Source organism: Eschrichtius robustus, chromosome 20, assembly GCF_028021215.1.
Source record: "Eschrichtius robustus isolate mEscRob2 chromosome 20, mEscRob2.pri, whole genome shotgun sequence".
Taxonomy (NCBI): domain Eukaryota; kingdom Metazoa; phylum Chordata; class Mammalia; order Artiodactyla; family Eschrichtiidae; genus Eschrichtius; species Eschrichtius robustus.
In genome coordinates, this window is record NC_090843.1 from 26593607 (window position 1) to 26611165 (window position 17559).

The following is a 17559-nucleotide window of genomic DNA, read 5'->3' on the forward strand; positions in this document are numbered from 1 at the left end:
GACTCTGGGTTAGATAGACCTCTCTAGTCCCTTGACATCTGAAATTCTAGGCAGTCAAGTGTCTGTTTAGAAAAAAACAACCCACCAACCTCATTACTCTGTGGTCTTCATTATATCATGTTTACAAAAACTGCCCACGAGCCCTTTGCTCGTCTAAGGCTTGGGAAGCCTGGACAAGGAGCCTCCACGTTTTGAGTTCTGCTTCTCTGTCCCTGCCTCTGTTCCAGCCCCCCATCTGCGCCTTGGCTGCCTCTGCCCAGACTTTTCATATCTGTCTGCAGAACAGGATCTCCTTTGAGAGATTTGTAATGATGACAGTTTTAGGCGAAGTACCAGTCCCCTACCTAGGCTGACTCTAACCCATGTTTCCAGTTGCTTTCAGAGCACAGTTCCTGCATTTGAGGAATTTAGTTGAGATCCCAGCTCTCCTGCTTCAGGTGGCAGAAAGCGAGGTAGAGGTGTGTGAGTTCTGAACCCAAAGTGGATCTAACCCCTTTGGACAGACTGCAAATCTTAAAACCAAAGGAAGGTAGAAAACAGAGATAAGAAATAGGCTCCCCTTCTCTGCTGTAGTCTCCCCTCAATTCTTTTCTGTTTTAATCACAGGAAGAATGATTAGTCAGCCAAGGAAGGACGGGGTAAGAAAGCAGATGAGTTTTATCTGGCTGGGGTCTGCCTGAACCGCAGCCATGTGACTACCTGGCTGACCTGGGGTCTCCATCATGTCCCTGCCTGTCCACAAGACGGATCAGTCTGCCCTTCTCCCGCCCTCCCCCCTCTTCTCCCCGCCTCATTCCAGGAGAGGGTTGCTAGGATAATTATAGCCTACTTGTTTCTCTCTCTCCTCTCCTACTCCTTGGGGTCCTAGAAATATTTTACTTTCTTAGGGGACTGAAAAACTTCTTCAACACTGTGGCAAATGAGAATCTGGAAGGTTCCCTTCAGCAGAAACAGTGAGGTCAGATTCTCAGAAATCATCACTAATTTTCCCCCAGTGTTAACTGGGAACCTCTTGCTTTGCCCTTCATTTGAGCAACACAGAGCCTTTTCCCCAGTATTCAGGCCTTCTCTGCTATCCACGAAGTTGCTCCCCTCACAGGGGCCATCTCTCTTATCCAGCATTGGAGTAAACAGACCTGGGTTTGAACCCTCGTTCTAACCATTGCGAGCTCTGTGACCTTGGGCAAGATGTAAAATCTCTCAGAGCCTCAATTATTCCACTTGTAAATGGGAATACGTATACCTACTTCACAGAATTTTTGTAAAGATACAACCAAATAGTATACGTAAAGCCCTGAGCCGGTGACTGGCCAAATCCTCTGGCACACATTTGTCTGTGCTAAGTGGACAAAACAAAAGGAGATGGTAATGGTTAGGGAAACAAACCAGGAAGGAGACTCGAAGAAGAGACGTTGAAAGGGATGGATTTGCTTAAATGTGGGAGGGATGGCAGAGAAGGAGGAAGAAGCCCAGAGAAGGAAAGGAAAAGGAGGGCTCCCTGGAGACTGGCCTGCAGAGAAGGAAGGAAAGTTGGAATGGACGGAACAAGACAGAGCCGGGGAAGGAGATGGACAGACAGCAGATAGGGGTAGACAGACAGATGGGAAAGGAAGATGTAATGACAAAGATCAGAGGAAAAACCCAGCTGGCATGAGGCAGACAAGAGATGTTGGAGAAGAGCGACAGAAGGAAAAGAGAAAACAGAGGGGGGTGATCAAAATGAGATGGGGAAGCAGGGGCAGGACAGACAGACTGAAAGCGAATGGGGAAAGCATAAGACGGACAGACAGATGGCAGGGAAGAGAGGGTGCCCTGGGTTGCCTACATTCTGCTGTGTTTACCAGCTAATTGAGTTAAATTGTTGTCAGAGATGTAATTAAAGTGTAGAGAGAGCTCTCTGGCAGGCCCCAAACAGATGGAGGGGGCTTTAATTGGTAATTAAATTCTTCCCTGGCAGCTGAGGAAGGAGCCTTCGCTTCAGCCTCACAAGGCCACGGGTGGCCTTCCCCCCTTTCCTGGCCCCTCTCAGGGGCTCTTTGGGGAGGGGGCTGAGCTTTGCACACCAGCAGCCTGGCGGGCAGGGAGGCCTGGTAACTGCAGGAGAATGCCAAAGCAACCCTGCCTGCCCAGGCTGGCTCAGCTCCCACGGGCTAATCCCAGCAAACCCACCCCCGGGCCTGCCCCTCCTGACCTCTCCACTCCTACCCACCAAACTAACACTGACGGATGAATTCCTTCGTGGCCCCTATCGCTTCACTTGGGATCTCACGGAAGAATAATGGGCTCTGGCCCCGCATGCGGATCGGCTTGGGAAGGGTTAGTTGGTTTAGACAGGGACCCACGCGGACCCATCTGTTGGCATGGCTCCCATGAGCCTCTCAGCATCTGCCCCCTCCCCACTGCCCTCCCTTCCAGGAGGCACTGTGCAAAGATGCTATTCTGCCTGGCACATCGCTGTCTGGTGCTGACTCTGCTCCCATCCATGCCTCCCCCCTCCCCTAGCCAGCAGCAAATAAGACAGGATGGGATCAGCAGCCTTGATGGGCAGATTGGTTAGACTTTCTAAGATGTGAGCATTTAGACTAATCAGCTTTCAACTCCAAATCTCAGTCTGACCTGCATTTCATTGGAGAAGGACCCTTGGGATGGCAGATTTCCCTGAAACCCACATGTTCTCCACGTGTTCCACTTCAAAGAAAGAGATAAGTAAAAAGGGAGCAAAGAGACAAGGCTTTTAAAAAGAAAGCTGAAAGGGAAATTAGGCAGAAATAAAATCCAAGGCAGACAATGTGGAATGATTGTAAAATGCATGGCTGACTGAGTCAGTAATACAGTGCTGCTGTTACGAAAACAAGCTCAGTGCTGGATGCATAAATAAAGAACCTGGGGGTCATTCTCTCATTATAGCTCAGCTGATCAGACAAAAGTTCTTTGTCTTGCTCTGGACTCCATGGAGCCCAGAGAGTCAGGGAGGAGCTTGGAGGGGTTTCTGGGAAGGGCCAAGGAAATGATAGAAAGTTTCAACTGTATGGACTTTCACTGGGTTCCCTGAGGCCTGCTCTACTGTCCTACCTTCAGCCCTACACATGCTGTTCTCTGCCGGGAACTATGATCCCCACACTTGTATCCTCCTTCCAGGACTATCCAAGGCCGTAGCCCCTCTCTCATTTCTTCAGGACGCTATCCCTCACCCCCTCTCCCCAATCCCAATATCTCTCCTATGCCACACCCCAACACTGGTAGTTTAATTCTGACTCCCTCACAAGGCTGTAAGCTCAAAGGCCAAGGATCAAGTCCATTTCACTTATCGCTGTCTCCCCAGCACCAAGCATAGAACCTGGTAGTTAGTAGGTGCTGAATTAATTTTTGTGGAATGAAGAAGTAAACCCAGAACATTCAGCATGCTGGCAAACTCCAAAAGTCATCAGTAAAGTTATTATACAGATGAGAGGGCTAGAAGTGCAGCAGAGATTTAGGTTAGCTGTGGGTAAGAACTTTAAAAAAAATCTTTATTTATTAAGGGAGAATGAGGAAATCTCCTTTAGAAATAGAAAGAGGACAAAGTCTAATTGATGGTCAGCACTGATCGTAGCCTTCCGTCTCCACTGCGGGCAGCCGAGAGAGTAAACCTCTTGAGAGTGGACCAAACACTAGAACCTCTCCCCCAGTTGGAGATTTTTAAATCAGTAAGTCTAGCGGCAGGGGCAAGAAATTGTATTTTTAAAATCTTCCCGGGTAATTCTGATGATTGGCAGATTTAGAAACCACTAGATTAAATACCAGGTTTCTTTCAGCTAGGAACATTTGTTTTTCTTTTCTTTTGCTTGCCCCTGCCTCTCCACCCCCGCAAGAATGAATCAGCTGATTCTAATAGGCCTGAAGAAAGCAAGCTTTGGGGATATTGACTTCTGTATTCTTCACGGAACCTAGGCAAATACAGAAGTGACGCTTGCTTGTCAAGTGGGCCCTTTCACCACAAGCTGAATGAGGTTCTGGTCCCTGCTGACCACCCTCTACTTTCTCCATTGAAAGGACTAAATTTGAAATGAATATGGTTTTAACCCTGGTTGAGCAGCCCCATTCCACAAAATGGTACTGAAATGCGAAAGTCGTCAAGATCAGGGACTGCGGGAGCTTAGGGTTGAGCCCTGCATTTGAATTCTGGTCACTGCCTCTCCTGGTCGGAGGTGTCCCCACCCCATGTCGGTGAAGCCCATTGTGTTCCCCCCAGATGCTCCAGCTCTCTGTGTAACTGAATGCACCCAAGTGGCACATCACTTCCTTTCCTCCAGCAGGTCAGGAGGACTGGGGTGGGGAGGTGAGGCAGGGAGAGGAGATGGGTGACACACCCTCCCCTAAGGCAATCTCATCCTCCAGCCTCCCTTTGAGAAACCTCCTGATGCAAGACTGCTCCAGAGGCCTCCAGAGGCCTGGGACCTGCAGCATTAAGCAATTACCGGAGTTACTTCCTGACTCATCAAAGCCGATTTGCCCACCCAGCCAAGTCTTGATTAGCCAAGTCCAGCTGTAAACCCCAAACCTCTTTATTGTTTTTCCTTCTCCCTCCCGCGTCGCCTCTGTGGCCTGTTACTTAGACTTGGAGAATTTAGAGCTGGAACGAATCTCAGTCTTCTGGTGTGACAGTTTTCAAGTCCTGGCTTGGGGCAAAGTTTGGTGGGGAGGGGCACTTCTGCTTTAACCAAAGCAATTCTGCTTTTCTCTGTTTTAGCACTTAACACATTAACGTTCTGGTCAGTGGTGTGCTGGTAAAAGCTTAACAGCTTGTTCTCTCTGGGGTGGTGATGGAGAAGCTCTGATCTGTAGCATTTGCCAATTTCTGTGGTGTAAATACTCCCACCAAAGCCCATTTCAAGCGACAGACTGGAAGTCACCCAGGGCAAAGTTGGGAAACGCACATAACAGGCTCTTGAGTGTTAGTGCAAGTCAGCAAGTCACAGCACTAGCTCTGGGCCTTCTATTTAAAAAGAAAAAAAAGAAGTGTGAAGACCATTGTATAGCACTACCTTTTAAAGATGAGGCAACTGAGGCCCAGAAAAAGAGTTGCTGAGGGTCGTACAGCTAACCAGGACCAGCATCCAAGCCTCTGATTCTGCACCACAAATCTGCTCAGCTTGAACTAGACAGCGGGGAGGGAAACCAGAAATAACCACAGGCAGTGGCTCTGGGGATGGACAATGTCAAAATAGTGGCTAAAGGGTCTTGCAGCCAACCTTTGCTGGGTACCCAGCAAAGACTAAGCTTCTCCTTAGTCTTCATGGGGGTGAAAAAAAAAAACCCAAATCAAAAGCCCTCAAACTCAAAGAGCCCTATTTTCAACCAATGTCATTCACGTCCTCAGGGAGTGAATTACTCCCCACTCCCAGCCAGGATGACACAGGAAGCACCCTCACCCCCTTTCCCCAAGTCAGCCTAACTCCCAAACCTACTGGAAACCCTTGGGCAATGTGTTGTGTGAATTGAGGGGGGCGGGGGAAGAACTGGGGGAGAACAAGCCCTTTCAGACAAGTCCAGAAATGATTATTTTAGCAGCTGTTTTATGTTCTTACTGGGTAAGAATCAAGGAGAGAGTGTGGTGCGATGCCGAGCAAAGGGGCTTGGGCTTCTAGAACGCTGGATTTTAGCTCTGGCTCCGCTACTCATTTGAGTGGGTCTCTTCCCCTCTCTAGGTGTCAGTTTCCCATCTATACAATGAAAGGCTAGAACTTAATGCTTTCCAGGATCTCTTGCTTTTAAAATTCCATGAATCACTAAGGGAAATGTGTAGGAGGCCACCCAATAATGTTTCTTCTCCCCTCCCCCACCTGTTGTCCCACTCTTTTTCTTGCTTCAAAAGGGCCTTTCCTTGCAACTCTGCAGATGCTCCCCACTCTACAGACAACACCCCACAAAGGCTCCCTCCCTCCGATTTCTCTGTACTTGGATAGGAGACATGAAGTCTCCCAGGACTGCCTTGGGGCTGCCCCAGCCAGGCAGCTGGTCTCCTGTTTCCTAGAGATTCTTTGTGTCTGTGTTTCTTCCCGAGGTGCTGGGGTCATGGTGCCAAGGAGAAGGAATGAGAGGTGAGGGAATCATCCTTTTTTCCCAGCCTCTGCCCATCTCTCCCCCCTCCAGTCTGGTTGCCAGTAGAGGGGAGGGAGGGTGGGGGAAAGTGGCAACAGAATCCCAAGCCTGTCCTGCATCTTCTCACTCCACTGTTCCCTCCACAGAAGGAACACGGGTCACACCCAACAAGGGCCGTTATCGCCAACCTGGCCCTGCTGCTGCCTGATAGAGCCCAGCCCTCCCCCGCCAGATCTCATTAAGGGGTCACTGCTTATGCTTCCCAGCCGCCCCCCATCCATCTTTGGCCACGGTTGACAGACTGGGCCCGGGGGCTGATGTCCGGCAGGTGACAGGGTTAATGGCAGAAGGGGGCGGAGGGCAGAGGCCAGCCAGCTCACAGGGGCGAGAGGGCAGCCTGGGAGGCCCTGGGTCCATTCCAGCTGGGCAGCCCCTCAAATTATGGCACTTGGGTGAGGGATGAGTCCTGGACCCATCCATCCCCAGGGAAGCAAGGTGGGCAGTGTTGGCCATCTTGGGAGCAGATGGTGGGAGGAGAGACTGTTAGCCTGGGAGCAGGAGGAGTAAGAAGCGTAGAAGGGGGAGAGGGGCTGGAAGAAGAGGGAAGAGAATCCCTGTCTATGTGGGCTCGGTGAAAAAATTGCTTCCTGGATCCCTGGATGCTCTTTGGCAAGAAACACTATCTTGCTGATGTGAATGAAGTCAGGTGAGTGTTTTGGAGTGTGTGCCCAGGACCCATCCTGTTTCCCCTCAAAGCTGACGGTTACAGTGGCCCAGCACTGTGGTTAGGAGCAGGGCTCCAGAGTCAAACAGTGTGAGTCCAAGTCTTGTTTACATCCTCCCTGTGTGAGCCAGGGTTAGATACAACCTCTCTGAGCCTGATTTTCTCCCTCTATGCAATGTAGATCTAATAGTACCCAGCTCCTATGAGGATGAAATGCCATGGTGGATGGAAAACACAGCACCTGGCCCACCATGAGTGTTCACTGAGTTTTAGCTGCTCTTGGTAGTAAGAGTATTGTTACAGTATTGGTATCACCTCTGTGGCCTCTCCTCCATCCCTGGGCTTTTCCCAGGCGTTTCTGCCTCGGGACCTCCCCTCATTTGAGCTCCTACATGCCCAGGATCGCCTGTCTGCTCACCCAGGGAGCTGGTGAATGCTGCTTTGGGGGCAGCTGCCCCCCTCACAGCTCCCAGAGGAGAGGCCCCACAGGGGCAAGGGTTCGTCCCTCGGGGCCTTTGAAGCCCAGGGAGGGGAGGGGCTGCCCTGTGCTCCCGACCTGGGGGGGCCCGGCTCAGCCCCCCACCTCCCACCGTGGGAGGAGAGCCGAGAAACAATGGGCAGAGGAGCGCTGGCTTGGAGGACGCCGGCCAGCTGGCAGTCAGGCGAGGGGTGTGGCGGTGGGGGGAGCACGCCCTCCCCACAGCCAGCAGAAAGTCCTCCAGGAGAGCTGGTGGTGGCTGGGGTCTCCCCACAGGGGCCCCAGATGGCAAGGGTATCCTAGGGAGAGGAGGAGAGGGGTTGTTGCAGTGCCATCTCTTGGACTGAAGTCCAGAGTCCTCCCGGAGGAGGTGCCAGGATCCCCTCCCCAGTCCCAGGGGCCCCCTCAAGTGCACGCGGATCCCAGGGTGGGCAGAGGCACCGACTAGCACGTCTCTGCCCTCCTTCCCGAGCCTGGATGGAGTGGCTCCATTAGGCCCTCAATCTTGCGAGGATAATGCATGGCCCAGGCTGGGCTGGGGGAGGAGGCCCTCCGGCAGGGGAGCCAGGAGGCCGGACGCAGGTGCCTGAGTGGAATACCAAGCAGCCAGCCTCAGCCTGAGGCTGCCCCTCCTGGCCAGCAAACCTGGGCCAGGGCAGGAAAGGCATGGAGTTGGGGGATGGGGGGTCCGTCCCCACCTTCCACAGCCCCTGGCCACCTCTGTACCCTCATGCCAGCTCTACCAACTCCCCACTGCGCCTGAACTCCCAGGGCCTAAGGGGGGCTTGTCCTTGGGGACCTCACCTTCTCCAGGCTTGTCAACCCTTTCTGGTACCAGAGTCCTGGGTAGCAGGAAACAGCAGCATCTGCCCCCTCAACTGGACCAGAGCCCTGCTCAGCTCAGAGCCTCTGAGGATGACCAGGCAAGACCAGAATCAAAAACACCTTGAATAAGGGTGGGAAGACTCAGAACATGAGAATAGTCTTCCCTTTCATTGACAAATTAAATCAACTATCACGTGTTCTTCCAAAGGCAGTATTGCTATGGTGTGGCCTGCTCATTGCTAAATTCAGTCCCCTGGGGATGTTGCCAGCTTCCTCTGGTTGTCCATGCCTCTAATCTCAGTTCATCCCACCGCAACCTCTTCTTTTGCCTTCCGTTGGAAAAGCCTTTTATATCACCATGTGTGTGACCACTGTGCACTTGACAGCACCCTTCCACTGCCATGGGCGTGTCTGAGTCTCCCCACCCTGCCAGGTGGGAGGACAGGTGTTACTGTCCCCAGAAGGCAGCGTAGCCTAACAGTGAGGGGCTTGGGCCCTGGAGTCAGACAAATCGAGGTTGCACACCAGCATCCCTGCTTACCAGCTGTGTGACCTCGGGCAAACTTTTGAATTTCTGGGAGCCTGAGTTTCTTTATCTACTAAATGGGGATTAAACCAGCATTATCATACACATTGGTTATGAGAATTTGTTAAATAAGATAATACTGGGAATTCGCTGGTAGTCCAGTGGTTAGGCCTCAGTGCTTTCACTGCTGAGGGCCTGGGTTCAATTCCTGGTTGGAGAATTAAGATCCCACAAGCTGCGTGGCGTGGCCAGAAAGAAAAAACACAATAATAATACTATTAACATAAGGCATTTAGCACAGTGGCTGGCACATTATAAATGCTTAAAAATGGCAAAAAGAAAAAATAATTTTTAATAATCCTTATGTTATAGGTGAAGAAATGAGGCCCTGGAAAGTGAGAGGTTGGGCTGAATCATAGAACTAAAGACGACGCTGAAGTGAGGTCTCCGGACTCTCAGTCAAGTGCTCTCTCCACAACCAAACCTGACAGGTGCCTTCCTGCCCCACCTTGGCTGGTTCTTTCTCACCCTCCTGCCCCACCCCTCACCCAAGTTCTCCTGCTCCCAACTCTGGGACAGCAGGCCCTGCGCCAGCCTCTGAGTTCTCCTTGTGCGTGAAAGGCTGACTCTTCCTTCCTGTCAGGACAGAGTGGATCTGTTTGCAGTAATGGGAGCTGCAATCAGAATTCAAGGCCCATAATTCACCAGTGATCAGATGTAGGAGAGGTGCCAGGACAGTTATATTAATAACTGTGTCATTAAAAACTAGCAAGTGAAGTTCTCCTAAAGCAGGTGCTGGTTGCGATGGTTGGGTTTGTTTATTTATTTATTTTTCCCTGCAGGAGCAAACAGGGCCACCGAGGGAGAACATTTAATTATCTCTTGAAATGATTCTATTAATAAGTTGGGCGGGTTAGGAGAGCTGTCAGCAGCTCCCACCAGACCTCCTTCGACCTTTCTGAACTCCTATCTTTTACTTGGCCTTGTTTTATAAGGGGCCAGTGACTCCCTTCTGGCTTAGCTGTGTCCCTTGTTTAGAGCTGCTGTCTGAAGAGGCAAAATGTGCCTTTTTTTCATCAGCCAAGCAAGTGAGAGTGACTGTATATTATTCCTTGCCAGAAATCAGAATGTGCTGTGTGACATGGAAAAGAGAGGGGACTTCTAGGGACAAAGCCTTTGAATATTTGAAATAAGCATTGTTCTGGAAAATCAGGTCCACAGAGATCCAATAATAATAACATAAATAACCCTCATAACGAACATTTATGAAGCATGGACGACGAGCTAGTTTCCCTCTGGGCACTTTGCATGCGTTAAACCATTTGATTTTCATAATGACCCTGGGCAGTGGGTACTATTATTATCCCATTCTATGAGTGAGCAAAGTGAGGTCTTATAGCTGGTAGGTGGTGGATCTGGGATTGAGTCCCAGCCATTCTGATTTCCCAGTCTGTGTTTTCACCAGCTACACTGCCTTGAATATTCCTCTCCGGGTATGGGAATTCCTGGCCTGAGCTGAGTAGATCATTCCTGAAGTCGGAGAACTCCTTCCTGCCTAATACAGTCACACCTCTGGTACCCTGAGTACCTCCTCTGAGCCAGGCACTAAGCTAAGAAACATGTTATGTGCATGATCTCACTTAGTATGTTACCCACGAGGTTGGTGCTATTAACGTTCCCACTCTGCAACTAAGTATATCAAGGCCCAGAGGGGTCTAAAGGCAGACTGTAACTAGCAAGTACCACAGTCAAAACCAGGGCTGACTCTGCACGCCCAGCTGCCCCATACAGGCAGCTTCTCCCACTTCCCATGCCAAGATTTTTATGATTCTGATACTCCGGGATCAGGTTTGACCAAGCCCCATTGCCAGGAGTTTAACTCATTTCTAAGATGCCCAGATTCCCAAGGGTGGGGTCCTAGGCCAGGCGACCCAGCCAGAGACAGGCACAGACAGGAAGGCACAGGGAGTCTTTTAATTTTACATTAAAAGAGAAGGTTCCCTCCCCCATGCTCCTCCCCCTCCCCCTGCCTCAGCTCCCTTCCAATCACGTTAGAGACCCCAGAGGGGGCTTGACCTCTGTCCTCGGGGGAGGGCAGCCGGGGTGACCCTGCCTGTGTGCAGGATCCCGTGAGAGAGGCCCAGCTGCAGGCCCCGGAGGGCTGGAAGCGCACCCGGAAACGAGCTCGGGGTCACTGGGGGCGGCCGGGCTGAGGGAGGGGCTTCCCTGGCCCTTTGTGAGCTGATGGGCAGGGGGAGATTAGTTCCACAGGCAGCCCCTGTGTCTCCAGAGAAAGGAGCTATTATGGAGCGACTCAAAATACAGGCCACAGCTCGCCCCACCTCCCCTTTTATCGCCATGGAGATGAGGGAGGCGGTGGGGGGAGGGGAGGGGGTTAGGCGAGCAAAGAAGGGAGGGAGAAGGCAAGGCAGGTGAAAACGGGAGGAGGTGGCAGGAGGTGGGAGTAGAAGCCAGCACGAGGAAGAGGGGAGCCGGCCAGAGGGAAGACCGCTGAGCCTTTCTCTACCCAAGTGGCTGGAGGGATCTCTCTCTCATGGCAGCCTCTCCACATCCTGCCCACTGGGTCACAGACACTGCCTGGGGGCTACCAGGGCAAAGAAAGCCTTGCCCACTACCCTGCAGCTGGCCCTGTGACCTCTGAGGGTGAGGGGTCCGACCATCTGGGATTACCTTTCAACATGGCCACGTGGAAGGCAGCTGGTGAACAGCTGCTAAGCCTTGTCCAGCTTCTGGCCATACCAAGTGCCCCCAGTCATTGACTCTCAGAGTCATCTTACCCAATCTCCCATCCTCTGTAGTGTCCCCACCAGATATTGACCCCATGTCAGCCTAAGGTCCTCAGTGATGGTGACTGTCTCACCTGTGTGCGCTCTGAGGCGCACCTTTGGTTGTCATAAGGGGCTTCCTTATATTAGGTAGAAACCTGCCTTCCTCTTACCTCCACACACAGGCCTAGTTCTGCCCTCTGGGGCTGCACAACCGAATAAGGTAGGCATGTAATACATCTTGTAGAAAGAAAGGATAAAAGTCTGACACTCCTTGACATGAACTATTTGGAAAAAGCTGCTGAGAAGGTAATTTTGTTGGGGAAAAAAAAAAACAAAAACCAGTCCATAGTTTACAAAAATATCCAAAGCTAAGTGGAAGTACTGGGATGGGAAGTGATTGCAGCCATCGAACACAACACTGGATGGGCAGAAGATGGGACGTTTCAAGATGCCAGTGTCCTGGGTGCTGCCCTGATGTCAACGCAGGGCCTTTGTATGTTTCCGTAAACTAGGCATTTGGTGAATACCTAGCCCAACGGACAGAGATAGAGCCCAGAGTCGGAATTTGCCAGGGGATTGTGGCTGGTCTTTGGCTCTATGCCTTGGTATCCCTGCAGCAACCTGGAGAAATGTCCTCCATTGCAGATAGGATGTTCTTGAAAAGAGGGGCTAGCTCCTAGCAAGAAGCCAGAGGCCATGTGTTCTTATCAGAGATGTAGAAAGGAAAGGAATGCCCTCTTTGAGAGCCAGAAGTTTCCAGGCAGAAAGATTTGTGATTCCATAGTTTGGAGAGACTCAAGGATTCTGGGCTAGGGAATTCCCTGGCGGTCCAGTGGCTAGGACCACTTGGCAATCTCAACCACTGCTGAGATTGATCCCTGGTCGGGGAACTAAGATTCCACCCCCCACCCCAAAAAAAAGGGTTCAGAGCTGACTGGGGTCCTCCAATTGGGCAAAATTACAAGTTCCAGCCTGTACTCTGGGGAGCCCACCTGGGAAGCCTCTGGCCTAAGGCTCTCCTTCCAAGGTTGGTCAGTCATGAGGCTGCATGGGGCAGGAAGGATAGAAGAGGGACAGAAGGCAAATCCCATCATGGAAGAAGAAGAACTTGGGGCTCTCTCGTTACCTTTTGATTCCTCCCTGCACTGCCCCGTGTCGGGAGGCCTTGGAAGCAGCTGCACAGGCAAACATTTAGAACAGGTGCAGTTTGGGTGCGCTGGGCAGCAGAGATAAGCTGAGGCTTGTGGTCATGCTAACAAAGGCAACATCCTATGCTCGATAACAGTTGTTTCAAAATGCCAGGCTTCAGCAGATGTTGGAGACGGACCTGATTCTTGCATTTGAGAGAAAAAGGAGTGGATTCCAGGGCTCCTTGTTTGAGCCTTGGCTGTCAAGAAAGGCAGACGTCGCTGCTGTTGTCTCTTCCCATTCAGCACTGGGGCTCCTGCCCAAATGCTCGTGTCCAGATTGTATTTATGACTGTTTTAAGAAGGAGTGACAGAGCCTTTTAATATCCCTGACAGCCCGGGATGTTTTAATAGATGGTGGAGCCGGGATGCGGGAGTTAAGAGAAGAGAGCTGAGTTGCTGAGAGAGCTGTCAGGCCTGGTTTCTATGACAGACCTACTGATCCACTCAACGACGACAAAATAAATACGGGGCCATGTCTCTCCTCGGCCCCGTCAAGTTGACAGACAGTCCGTCACCATTGTATGTCATCTTTCACCTCCTAATCACTCGGGCTTAGGGGACCTGCCTTTAACGGGGAGTCCCTACAGGATTTCCACCCAGTCTGCCTCCTGAGCATGAGGCCTCCCTTTCAACCACCGGTGCTCCAGCTGGCGTTCCCCAGTTTTCTCCATTTCAAACAGAACTCTTCTGCCTACAGAGTTCTGCCTCACTTGTTGCTTTTTGTTAGAGGTGATTATAGGTCTGATGGGACAGCTAGATAATCTGCAAAATCAGATGGAATGAGTGGTGGGGATGGTTGCACAATGATGTGAATGCACTTAATGCCACTGAATGGTACCTGCACAAAGGGGTTTTTTTGTGGTTTTTTTTGGCCGCTCCACGTGGCATGTGGGATCCTAGTTCCTGACCAGGGATTGAACCCGTGCTGCCTGCAGTGGAAGCGCAGAGTCTTAACCACTGGACCGCCAGGGAAGTCCCTGCACAAAGGGTTAAAATGGTAAATTTTATGTTCTGAGCTGGGTCAGGTATTTTAACACACACACACACAAACACACACTTGGATGGAGTAAGAGAGAGAGATGCCTTGGACCTTTGATCCCTTCTAACATGGGTGTTCGACCGTGTAAACTTATGACCTGTATAACCTGTAGCAAGACTATTCCCAGGGTCTCTACTCCCATAAAAACAGTCCGCCGCCCTCCTCCTGCTTCTTTGCCTCTTCCTGCCTCCCTGGGCCCAAGGTCATTTTTGGAGTTGAATTTCTGGAGGTTCCTTAGACACATGTTTCCAACCCCAGGTTTGGGGCTAAAGCCACATTGGTCACACCATCAGCAGGTCCTGGCAGGTGAGGCCTAAGGGGCTCTCTCACTTTTTTTTTTTTTTTTTGGTCAGGGAAAAGAAGTGCAGCAAATCCAGGGCCACGACCTTGTTCTTTCTTGAGTGGCTGAAAGAAACCCAAAAGATGGCACGGAGTCCCCCCTTCCCCACGTGTGAAGTTGTGCTGGATCTGCTCCCCGCCACTTGGGGCTCCCCTCTCTCCTACTCCACAACGACGACGATGGTTAAGGGGCAGCCCTTGTGCTGCTCGATCCTGGTCCCCGGGGCTGCAGCTACAGACAAGCGCCTCCCTCCACCCACACCGGCCCAGGGCTCTGCGTTCGAGTCCTCTGCCAGGAGAGAGTTAAGGGCTTGGGTTTAATTTGCCCGTTAATCACAGTTAAAAGAAGTAATGAGCGTCTCCCCAAAGCCTGGGTGTTTCTCTGCAGATTAAGCAGCAATTTGCATAGCCCCTTTATTCATCCCCCGCCTCCCCCTGTGGGGCGCTTGTCCTTTCAGACACAGCCAAGCGCAGCCTGCGGCGAGGGCTTTGACAAATGGCTTTGCTGCGCAAGGTTTGGGCGGGAGGGAGGGAGGGGAAGGCTGGAAGGGAGAGGGCAGCTCCCGACAGTTATGGATAGCTGGGGCGTTAAACAGTGCAGAACTTTTTATTAGACACGCAGGAGAAGTTTAAATATTCAAACTGGTTTTCTTTGGAGCCTGAGGAATGAGAGGAGGGTGGCAGGCAGGATAGGTAAGAGTTTACTCAGGGCCCGATGTACCCAGAGGGGCCCTGCCCACCACCTGAGAGGAAGGGCATCTGGAGGACATGGAGATCTGTGGTCAACTGGCACCCTGGGCTTCTTAGCCCTGGAGCAGGCTTGACACCCTCCTCCTGGGCCCTGGGATCTGCCAGGCAGCCTGGGAGCAGCTCCTGGGGCCTGATTACTCGGGGTGCAGAACAGCTTGTTCAGAGCCCAGCATGTGGGCAGCACTCAGTAAGGGGGGGGGGTGACCCCAGCTTCGGCAGCAGACCTGGGTCTGTGAAGCAATGAGATCTGCAAGAGGATGGGACAGCAGCTCTCCTCTCTAGAAGAGCCCTCAACCAAACAGGGAGAGAAGAGAGGCAGGCCCAGGAGATCCTCAGGGCAGGCACACTCACGAGACAGCTGTGGATCAGATTTTAGTCTGACCATTGGTTCATTTTAAAAGCCTGCTTAAACCCAATTTTCTTCCCAAACTTCTTTATGGGACTTTTCTTTTTTTGCTTAGTTGTGAGCCACGTGAGCATAACATCTTAGAAGGCAAAGTCAATTGAGAGATCATTAAGTCAACTGAAGTTAGGAGAAGCTAAGTTTGAGATTCCAAAGGGGACACAAAAATGAGCAAGACCCAGTCCCTGCTCTTAAGCAGTTCAGTTTTCGGCGCACACCATACGAAGGCACTGTCATATAGTTGATAGGTGCTCCCCGAAGGGCATCTACACACAGCTTCACGGATGCTGCCAAGGAGGGAGGGACTCATTCTGCCTGGGAACTGGCAATGTCCACAGAGATGCGTTTGGGCCTCAACTGAGCTGGGTCAGAAAGGCTAGGAGGGGCCAAGAAGAGGTTTGGGGACACATGTGGGTTTGCTGTTTTGGGTGGATACCCAGGCCGGAAAGTTAGGGGGAGGTCCGAATATCAAGGGTTGGCCTGCTACACTAGGAATTTGGGGAGCTGAGGGGGCATCAGAGTTTGTAAGTAGGGAAATGATTAGGGTGACAAAGCACATGGAAAAGGTGGATTAGAGGTGAGGCGCCAGAGACTGGGAGCCTGTTGATAGAATAGAAATAGCAGATATCAGGGAGGGATGCAGGGTGGGATGGGGATGATAATGGGGTTGGCTTGGGACATGTCAGGATATCTGGGACATACGGAACCAGGACCCGAACACAAGTTTCTAACCTCAGTCCAGGCTATTTGCAGTCCACCACCCCTCACAAGCTGACAGGTGAATCTTCCTGTGCCAGGCACCATCTGGGTGCTGCACATGTTCACCATAGCTACCCACCCTGAGGTTGGTAGTATTGTGTGTCCTCATTTCACTGGTGAAGGAAACGAGGTGCAGAGAGGTCCAGGGACTCACCCAAGATCACACTGGTAGCAAGAGCAGAGCCAGGATTTGACCCAGGCAGTCTAGAACTAGAGAAGATGCTAATCACTACCGCGTTGCTTTGCCTGCTGTCTTCCTGTTACTGTTATTAGATTGTGTGTGTGTGTGTGTGTACGGGAATGGGGAGGAGAGGAAAATAAACAAGTGGCAATTAAAAGATGAAATAGGGGATGGGAATTCCCTAGTGGTCCGGTGGTTAGGACTCGGCGCTCTCACTGCCGAGGGCCCGGCTTCAATCCCTGGTCAGAGAACTAAAATCCCACAAGCTGCACGGCACAGCCAAAAAAAATTTTTTAATTAAAAAAAAAAAAAAAAAAAAGATGAAATAGGGGAATTCCCTGGCGGTCCAGTGGTTAGGACTCTGTGCTTTCACTGCTGAGGGCCCGGGCCCTGGTTGGGGAACCAAGATCCCGCAAGCTGCGCGGTGCAGCTGAAAAAAAAAAAAAAAAAAGATGAAATAGAATTGTAGTAACAGGACAGGCAGGTGTGGATGAAAAGGCAGGAAGAGCCGCAGGATCTGTTTCTAGGGGAGAAACTGTGTAAGCAACACCTGGAGAATTAACGAGGGAGACAGAGAAACACGAGCAAGCAGGATTAGCTCCTGTTCCCCAAGGCCTGGGATCTGCTTTTTTTTTGTTGGTCCTCAGCTCCAGGTGTTCTCTGGAACAGAGCATATGAGTGAGATTTTTGGACTGAACGATGCAGATAATCCCCTGCCCCGCACTGGCATTGGGAAACTAGTTCTAGATGTGTAGGACCCCACATCTCCCTGGCAAGCCCTTAGTGGGCAGCCAGAACCCAGATGAGTAATCATTAGCACTCTACTTAGCCCACATTCATGGTCAACCATCGTGGGCTGCAGTGCAAATGGACCCCACGCTTTGAGAACCAGACTTCGAAAGGACACAGTAGAGTCTATGTAGGAAGAAAGGCTTCATTTGAGCAGAGAGATGGTGAGTAGGCTTGGGCAGTGGCTGGATTTGACTAGGTGAGAGGATTTTGGAAAGGTGGCTCTTTCCTTATCTGAAGCAGGTAATGACTGGACTTAGCTTAAGTAATGAGAGCCTTAAATCTTCTCTGGGAAGAGGCAGCACCAAAGTAATCATAAAAGTAGAATGTGTTCTTGGCAATACAATTCGCATCAAACTAAGGATTCCAAGGGTGTAATCTGGGCCCCTCTCCTCTTTCTCTCTCCCTGAATGTTTTCTGTTTTTTTTTTTTTTTTTTTGGTGTTTTTAAATTTTTATTTATTAATTATTGTGGCCATGCCATGTGGCTTGCGGGATCTTAGTTCCCCGACCAGGGATGGAACCCGGGCCCCTGGTAGTGGAAGCGTGGAGTCCTAACCACTGGACTGCCAGGGAATTCCGTTGTTTGTTTGTTTTGGCAATTCCAGAAACCTGACTGCTCAGAACTTGGTCTTCAAGCTCTACAAGGAGCCTCTCGCCTCCCCCTTCCAAGAAGGAAACAGAATG